Here is a 10,029-nt window from a genome sequence, read left to right on the forward strand (position 1 = left end):
TGTTGAAGTGCTAAGGGAAGCTATTAATTTTTACAGAAGGAAATCTCCCTCGGGAAAAGCATTCGCTTATTATAAAATCACAAATTAACCAATCTTGCTTTCTATTTCACATAGATTAAAATAGATAATGCATTTCTTTGAAAAGACATGACCTTTTGAAAAATTTTCTCCAAGTCCCTGGGACTTTCCTATATCTCTTCCTGGCCAGAAGTATACCCACATACAACACCTGTCACCCTTAAGCTTCATTGTCAAGGAAAACATTCAGGCTGGACTTGGATGGTTCTGCTGGTCCTTTGAAGAAGACAGTGAAGGCCATCTGCATACCTTAAATGTCCAGATGAAAACACCTGAGAGTTGCTTTCTTTGCTCAGAAGCAGTTCTGGAAGTCCATCAACAGGTCTACTGGAGCTAACCTGTCCCTGGACAAGGGCTCCTGCTCCTACTGCTATTTAGGTGAACCTCACATGAACTGTATGGCCTAAAATAAAGTATGCATATTTCTCCAATTTAAAACAATCATAGAGGGACAAAACTGTTATCCTTGCCATCTGAGGAGAAAAGTATGGTGCCAAGGAGGTTGTTTAACTATTAATTAATATGAGAGTTACCAACAAGTACAGCTAGAATACAGACTGCTTCCTGAACAGTGTACATTCAGTGAGGATGTGAGTTCAGGCTCTAACCCCTCCTCATCACATTTACTGCCACACACACCTCAATTTTTCATCTTCTTTAACAGATGCATTCTCCTAAAGCCTTGCTGCAAAGATACTTGTAATCACTTACCTGCATTTCCAGATGATTGGATTATTCATAAAGCTACACACTCCTGTCAATGAGACAGAGGCTGCCTGTGATATTCAGCTGATTTATCAGTTCTCAGCCTTGTGCCCTGTGACTCACAAATCCTCTGGTCCCATCAGCCTGCAATGACCCGAGAGTTCTCCACCATACCTTACACAGAAGTAGCTGGCCAATTTACAATGCCATTGGGAAAAGTCTTTGAACTGCCCAAACTCTCATATAAGTCACTAACTGTATTAAATCCTACAGTCTGTGGAATTATTCATGTACCCTTTGTCCAAGGAAAGAAAAAATAAATCATTTTCATTGAAAGTTTCCTCTGTCTGTTAAACTAAGACAAGACAAGGCAGCCGTCACCCATTTCTTCACTCTGATTGAATAGTTTCCAGACTCCACAGTTACTTAGAGTGCAGGGCTTTGCTTAAAGCATATGCCTTGTTCTGAGTAACCAGAAGAACTGACAGTGACCACGAATCACTGGATCCTTGCCTGGTTTTGTTTCTCAGATATCTCTCTTGTTCATCCCTGCAAATAACTCCCAACTCAAGGTTAAGCAGAGTTAACCTTAAGTAGAGTGAAAGCCTTTACATGTTCCCAGGCATGCACAGACTGCTGACAGTCACTCTGGGAATTCAGAAAGCTTCCTAACCCCTGCTAGGGAACCTCTCTAGAAGCCATTGTTGATTTTTCTCCTCCCCTAGTCCAGCTGACAACTTTGAGGTTGAGACTTCTAAATAGAAAGTAAAGAGCAAACAACAGCAACCCTGGATGAACTTCCAAAGAATCCTCCCCTTGGAGCTGGCTGCATATCTAAAATAAAGTTTGCTGTCTTCCAGCCTGTACTGTGTTCACCATGCTGTTCTGTGCTAAATTAAAATATTCTGAGCCTTTCCAGTATATCATTAACTGCAGGGTTTGCAAACATTGACTTCCCTCCTATGCCTGGAGGATTAACTTCCTACAATTGCAGCTCGTGATAAATAACAAACTTGAGGGGGAAAATAATCTGTTGTCAGAAATCTTTCCTGCCAGGGCATTACTGTGCTGAGAGCCAGGATTTCTCCAGCCCTGTTCCAGCATTCCCAAGTTAGGACATATCTGTGTCTCTGGGAAGTCAGTTCATTATTGCTCTGCAGTTCTCTCAAAATAAACATTAATTCCAGGTGTCAAGGGCAACAGGACACCCTTTGACCTGAGAGTGCTTCCCACATCTCACAGCTATCCATGGCTATAGCTGTGCTTACTGTTCTGCACCACAGAGGTGGAGACTCAGAGCTCAGAGGTGCACAGGAACTCGAAGGCCTCTCAGCCACCATGAAGCAGCACAAGGCACTTTGTGTTTGTGTGCACATGTGTGTATGAGTTTGTATAAGGGCAAGTGAAAAAAGGGGACAATCTCAGATGGCCCTGAATAATTCCTGAGTTTCACAGAACCAACCAAGTAGAAGAGAGAGACATTTACAAAAAGGGCTCTGAACCCTGAGTGTCTTTTCTGAGAAGCTTTTTTTATCCTATATGACTTTTCAGGGAGAAAGCAATATTCATGTAATTCTAAGAGATACACATTAAAATAACTTGCTAATATGCTAACTAACTGAGGAAGCTGCAGCTGATCTTCGCTGCTGGCCTCTGCAATTAGCTGAAGTCATTTTATGCAAGTAATAATCCACTGACCAAACCTTCTTAATGACAGTTTAATTTCACAAGCCAGGACAGAGTGTCAAATTGGCACACAATATATAACATCTCTTTTCTCTATTTTCTAAACTCCTGAGTATACATTTTCATAGCAAATGATACAAAAAACGAGGAATCCAAATAAGACTAAATTTCTTCTACTATTCCTTTAAATATATCTGCCTTTCTTTTAACCTGATCTAACTCCTTAATTTTCTCTTTAATTCTGTAGAATGCAGATTGTGTAACTTGCAGCTATCCATTGATTCTATAATCTAGGTCTCAGAAGACCAGGCACGGTAGTCTAGGTCATAAGAAATTACCAATATTGGTGAAAAAGAGAACAAGAGTAAAGTTCTTTCTTCTAACATTAATAACATTAATGAATAACACTAAGTATTCAGTCAGAATTTGTCCTGAAAAATCGTAGTACTGAAAGAGAATTAGGAGTGACAGAAGACAGACAGAGCTGTATCTGCCCAGAGAATAACACATTAAGATGAGCATGAATGCACCTGCAAAACTACACTTGCTGGAAAAAGACATACTAACAAGCTGGAAGGTGAGCACAAAAAGCCCAACAGAATTATTAACAAATACAGTATGGAATTTTAAGAATCTTCAAATACCAGAATGGCAGCACTAGCTAAAACAAAGGTCCTTCAAGTCTAGTACTCTGTCTCCCACTGTTTCAGTAGTGAATCCCTTGGAAGGTTAGCACAGGGTAAGTACATTTGGTGTTTTTCCCTTCTGTTCCACTCACCTCCATATATTTTCTGCTCAGGGAATTCTGAGCTTGAGGAGATTTATCTCTTTATAAAACCCCAACTTCCGAGATTGCTCAATTCCACCTTGGACCTGTCTCATAGTCTTATCACCACATGATTTTTTTGCAAGTTCTGTACATCTACTACCTCTCACAAGAACTGTTTTCTTTATTTTCCGAAACTGACTAGACTTTGTAGCCCAAAAGACAGTCAATCCCTACCCTTAATCACATTACCACTGAATTTTCTGTAGACTTCTGCATACACTCCACAGTCACTTCTCAAGGCTGGAGAATGCTAATCTGTTCAGTCAAACCTCGTACAGAAGCCCTTCCACCTAATTATCCATGCTGCCATTTTCCAATGCCCTTCCAATTTTAACATTGTGTCTTGAAGATCAGGGGATCAGAACTGACCAAAAGTGGTAGGTAAACCACAGATGTATATGATGGTGTAACTTTGTTCTCTTCATTGTTTGCTCCTTCCTAAAATCTGTTTGTCTTTGCTCATTGTTTCTAGAGACAGAGCTGCTGTTTCCCTGGACCTACAACCATGAGGTCTTGTTAATGGTAACCATCAAATCTAGGCCCATTATTTTTCATTTTACCCCATAAATATCAACTTACATTCATCTACTTTCACCTCCATTTGCCACTTTATTGTTTAATTATCCAAGCTTCACAATATTAACCAATATTGCTGATTTACTTAAACAAGATAGAAGTGTTAAGAGATCACCCTTACAGCTGTTGTTTCCCATTTTTAATGCAACAAAATTTCAGAGGTTATGTTTTTCTCCTCTTACAGCAGTTCTTTACAACAGTTCCAGCAAAAGGAAATACAATCTCTACAGAAAGACCAACTTGTCAATGGATTTATAAAAACAAACAAACAAAAAACCCAAAACAAATAAAACCCACAATTTTTCTGTGCAGAATCACCTTCACTGTACATGTTTGCTTGAAATCAAACCTTTAGGCATGTACAGAGGAAATAAGACTATTTCTCGAATGTGTTAGATGACTAATATATTTTCTGAACCTAATTTGTGATTTTATTTGCCTTAAAATAATTGTATGGCTTAAAAAAATGCTCTAAAGGATGGCTCATTGCTTATTTCATAGGGGAGTACTGCTGTGCCATGTAGCAGTTCTGTGGTTCTTAGGCTTCACGGACAGCAAATAAACAGATTTATGATATTGTTAGAATAGACTGTGGTTCTCATGAGGTGTGACAGCTGTTATTTGATAGCACTTAAGTCAGTGTGAAGTGACAGTCAGCCACCTACTGGAAATGGTACATACAGGCATAAATAATGTGTATCCACATGACTCCTGCAGCACATAAATGCAATAACGTAGTCATAGTCCCTCTTCCAAATGCACTCTCCTTGGAACACTGAGAGTACTTATTGGGCAGCTGTGATGCTCTGTGACAAATTGCCCATTCTCCACGTTTACTCATTCTTTTTGGCACAATCCACCCTTTCCCAAACATACAGTCTTTTCAAATTTTTAGTTTTTCCTAACCACATTCATTTTAATACACAGACTGATTAAATTTCTGGTAAATCCACAGATGCTAAAATAACTACTTACATCTTCTCCACTAAAGACAAACACATGAAAAATATACATAACTATCAACATCACAACAGAAGAAAAATATTTCAATAGAAGCATCACATACACAGGACATGTTTTGTAACACTGTCAAAAACATTACCCGATGCAGTCTGTTAATTTGACACTTCTTCAGGAGGCAGAACCTGACTGAGTAGAGTCAGAATAGCCTCATGATAAGGGTACAACATTAGGAGTCAAGAAATCTGGCCTCTCCTTGTGGCCCTATCTCAGATTATTTATGTAGCCATGGGTAACTGAGGTAAGAGCTCAAAAGCATCACTGAATTATGAGCATGTAATAAGTTAATGTGCATCTAAGCAGCAGTAACTATTTGCATTCTCATAGCCAGTGCAGGACATGAAAGCTGATGCAAATACTTTGAATCTGGGCAGATGTAAAACCACACGGAGAACAGTTAATAACACTCAGTTGTCAAAGGAATAACTTCAGAAAGTGCCCTATATTGATTCTTTTTTTAGGTCCTCATAAGTTTAAATAAATCTTTATTTTTACGTAAGCATAAGTCTACCTGTGGAGGTCTAAGTCTTCAAGCCACTTCCTTCCAGTATCTCTTATAGATCCTTTTTTATTTATCAAATGTGAAAAATTCTGTTTCCCTCAACACAGAAGAAATTTTGTAAAATGGTTACTGTGCAAGTTAGTCTACACACTCACCAAGGTAGGGAGTTTAGTGGCAGGGGGCAGGGTAGACAGGGTTCAGGTTTGGTTTTGTTTTTAAGCTTCAAGGTTATCATGCAAAGTGTTGATCAGACAAATTCACTCTGCCAGGGACTTTTTATTCCAAAAAACATCTGTAGGCTAGATTTATATCTGCAGATTTTATGTGAGATATCATCTGTCAACACCTGACTCACTTTATGCAAGACTGGGTATCATTTGTCCTCCCACAAACAGAATAAAAGCAGAAAACCAGTACAAAGCCCCTTGCTGTGTATGTGGCTAACTCAACAGGATATGGCAAAAGACAGACAGGAGGAAATTAGGTTGTACTAAACTGGTTTGTGCCCTTTAAAAAAATGTCATTGGGTGGCAAAATAGGTTTCATATGCACAGAATAAAAGCAATTGCAAGGAATTTGCAAAGTGAGTAGAAACCTAACTACCATTGCCATTGCCAAATGGGAAAAGTAGAAGGACTGGAGCAGAGGAGACCCTCACTCATCAAAAGGAGAAAAAAAATAGGGGGGTGGAGGGTGTAAGAGGAGGAGATAATGTGTATTCTTGATGATAATAACGCTTCTACCCGCAAGCCACAAGCTCTGCATTCAGCTCCTAGAAGCAGCAAGGTGTATATATGCTCCATCTGCACAGGTAATTAATTTATTTGTACACAAGTGATAACATCTGTACACTGATCCCAGCAACAGCCCAAGCTTTCCCTCTGCCCTGCCTCCCCACCTGTTTCCAAGTTAGAGCTACCAAGAGGTAGAACTATCCACCCAAGCATGGGTTAGTTATGTGACAGGCTGAAGACTTATATTATTTTATAACAATTTTCAATTTCTCAAATTTACATATTAAAGCATATCCACTGCACTGGCACACTGGCACCACTGATCAGTAGGTCAGCACCCCTTCCTAGTTGCTTGTGGCTGGAGAACAGGTGTCAGGCTGAACAAAGATGGGTCAAGCACCTCTCTCTTTCTCCTGATGGATACCTTTGAGAGGTGCATCTGTCTTTGCCAGCCTAGAGAAACACACAACTCAGACTCTCAACAGACCAGCAACACAAGCTAACACAACCTCCAGCACAACCCCTACACACACACACACACACACAAAGAAAGTGAACATATACATACTGATATCAGATGCATGTTCATTCCTTGGTGGACTGTCCCAGAACAACTGCTTGGAAAAGATGGTCCACCATCTATCTTACAAGGTTACATGCCCCAAATAAAATGTTGGTTTCTACTGCACCTAAGCTTTGGAGTACTTCACTTCAAAGCAGTTTTGTTGGGTGTTGGTGGGGGTTTTTTAATTATTAGTTTTGGTGGCTCTTTTTTAAAAAAAAACAAACCAAACTGGAACCAAAAATGAAGCACAGCCTTAATCTAGAATTGATTCAGTCTTACACTGAGTGACTGACAGTCAATGGATATCATACCTGCCAAGGGGCCTCTACAGAGCCAGTCTCTGCTGAGTCCATAAAAAACAGGTGCCCACTGGACTGCAGACAGCAGCACAGCTGTGTGAATCACTACTCCAGGGCATACCAGTCAGGCTTAACCATGTCAGCTGCCAGAGCCAAGCAATCCTCTGAACAGCAATTTACTCTGAAAGACGCTCCATACACAGCACAGCCAAGAACTCTACACAAGGCTTTTTTTTTCAAGTCCAAAACACTTCTGATGTGTTTTCAATCTACAAATAATTTAAAAAAAACCACCCCACACTCCTCACCATGAAAATGTAACATTGACCTTACATGGTTTCCAACACATTTAGCCCTCAAAATCTGGTTTTGCATTGTTAAGATGACATATTTGCTTAGGTTCCAGGGAAGATTGCTTTAATGAGAAATGACAAGATGAGCTGTAACAAATCCCAAAACGTTTATACCCTCCACCTTCTAAAAATCAGACCCAGAAAACAACAACTTCCAAGCACAGTCTTGTAGTCAACTTTTGAATATACACAACAGCATCCTAACCTTGGTTTCAGAACCTGCACTTCCCAGTGGCACTCCAGGACCAATAAACACTAGTCATACTGCCCTCACACATCTCAGTGGGACGGTCAGAGCACAGGCAGTGACCTAACAGCTCTAGGTGAGGCTTTCAGCTCTTACACGCCACAGATAAAAATCCTCTAGCACAGGCATTTTTGTCTGCCTCATTTACAGGCATAAGGCCTAAACTTCAATCCATTGCTAGCATTTCCAAAACAAAACTCAAACCAAGAAAAATTGAGTAAACTTCTTTCAACCCCCTTCCCTTCTCCCTGCCAACACTGTCATCTCATTCAGGGAAATTGTAGTGGTCAAAATATTCCATAAAATACAAGTGCCACACAGACTACATCTTGAACCAAGAAACAAACAAACAAAAAAAAAGACACATCACACAATTAACTTTCACGTATTTAATGTAATGGCACCCTAATAAACTTACAGTACTTTCATCTCCACTACATACTGTGTTTCAAAAGTATAATGGGGAAAAGAAAAAATAAATGAAAAAAGCATTTTTGGTAAAATCTTAACAAGTAAATAATTTGGAATTACACATCCATAAAAGCCTTTCAAAAGACTGTTCAGAATTTTATTTTTTACCATCACATAACAAAAACTGGTTTTGCTGGGTCTTTTCACAAGATCCAAAGAGAGATCAAAGATGGCACTTAAGAACCTCTGAAGTCAGGGGTGTCAGAAGGTTATACCAGGACTTCCGCTGGAGAGCCTGCCATGAAGCTAACACTATAAATAGGAAAAGAATGTGCAAGAGCTCCAAATAAGTGAGAAGCACAACGTGTTTTGCAAGCTTGTGTTCTGAGAGCCATGGAACTGAAGACTCTTGGCTGAGGAAAGCCTGCCCGAATTTCCTCAGCTGAAGTCTATTCAAAGCACACCCATCATAGAAAACCACACGGACAGCCATATACTGGTTTCTGCAATACTCATGACAAGAGCTCCTTTGGATTTTATCTTGGATTAACAACCAAAACAAGCAGGACAGTGACTTGGAGAAGCCATAGGAACAATAGAATTTGTTGGTTTTCCCATGACAAGCAATAAAGAGAAATAACATCAAAGCAGGTTAAAATAGACTAGGCACAAGTCTTTAAGGTGTATCAGCTAGAAAAACCTATTGGTTTTATTAACATTTTCATACTTTGACTTTAAAGAGTTCAGGAAAAGAAGTACAAAAGCAGTCAGGGATGCCTCATTTTCAACTAAAAGCTTAGTCTGAAAGGTGGTGAACTCACACAGGCACTTAAAATACTTCAGTTTTGGGGGTGGCTGTGTTTCCTACCATTTGCAGTGTTCATTTTAGCTTCCACTCCTCTGATTCAGGATTAGGGAAGGGACCCAAGTGAACTGCTCATTCTGTTGTTTACAATTTACTCTTTTTAATTAAGAAAGTCATTAACATTTTACCTTTGCATCCTGCTTCCTAGAGTTGCCTCTCACTTTTAAGCTCCAGCAGTCATCATCCCCACAGAACATTCACTGTCTTACATTTAATACTTGGTATTTGTGAGAGAAGGTAATTCAGAACTTTAAGTTAACAATTTGCTCACTTGGATGCCCATATGATATGAATCAGGCAGATAGTTTGATTCATGTACAGGACTGATGGAGTATGTCAAAATAAACGCAGAAATCTACATGAAGTACAACTTTCTGTTGAATCATATATTAATTATACAGAAGAAACAAAAACCTCTACTTACACAGAAAAAGGGTGAAAATAACAAACACACTCACTCCAGCACTTTTCCTACTATAAGAATATTGCACATTCCGATAATGTTGCACAAATTACTGGCTTTTTATAAAGACCATATATGAGGTATTAGTCTATTAATAAATAAAGAACACAGAAAAGGAAAAGCACTTAATAGAACACAACAATCCATTCCAAATATTTAGTGAATAAAAACTGACCAAGCAATAATACGTACCCTTGAGGGGAAGGTTAAAGTTACTTAGCAAATAGGCAGCTTTCAGTATTCGTCCTAGAAGCAAAGGGTTAAGTCTCTTTTGAAAAAGATTTTAAGAACTCAAAGCCTATTTAGAACACTGCTGTTCAAAATGCTCATTTTGCTCATGTAATCAACCTGAAAGGTAAATTCACATCTCACAATTATAAAGGGACAGCAAAATGTGGGTAACAGCTATCTTATTAAGGGAGTCAATTTAACATTTGAAACCTGTATTACTAGTTAAACCAGAACTTTCGGATTGACAACAGCTAAAGTATTTGGAGGTTTTGCAGTGTTGGGGGTTTTTTTTGTGAGGTTTTGGGGGTTTTTTTCAGTTTTATGTAGCTTAAACTGGTTGTGGGTTTCCATGGTGCTGAAATCAATGCCTATTATTACTGTTCTTATTATCAGTTTGCAGCCCCAGAAGGCATTAGATTAATACAAGGACTATAACTTTAAGTTTTACTCTGTGATTGTGCTAAG

The sequence above is a fragment of the Acanthisitta chloris genome, unplaced genomic scaffold (assembly GCF_000695815.1).
Source record: "Acanthisitta chloris isolate BGI_N310 unplaced genomic scaffold, ASM69581v1 scaffold621, whole genome shotgun sequence".
NCBI lineage: Eukaryota > Metazoa > Chordata > Aves > Passeriformes > Acanthisittidae > Acanthisitta > Acanthisitta chloris.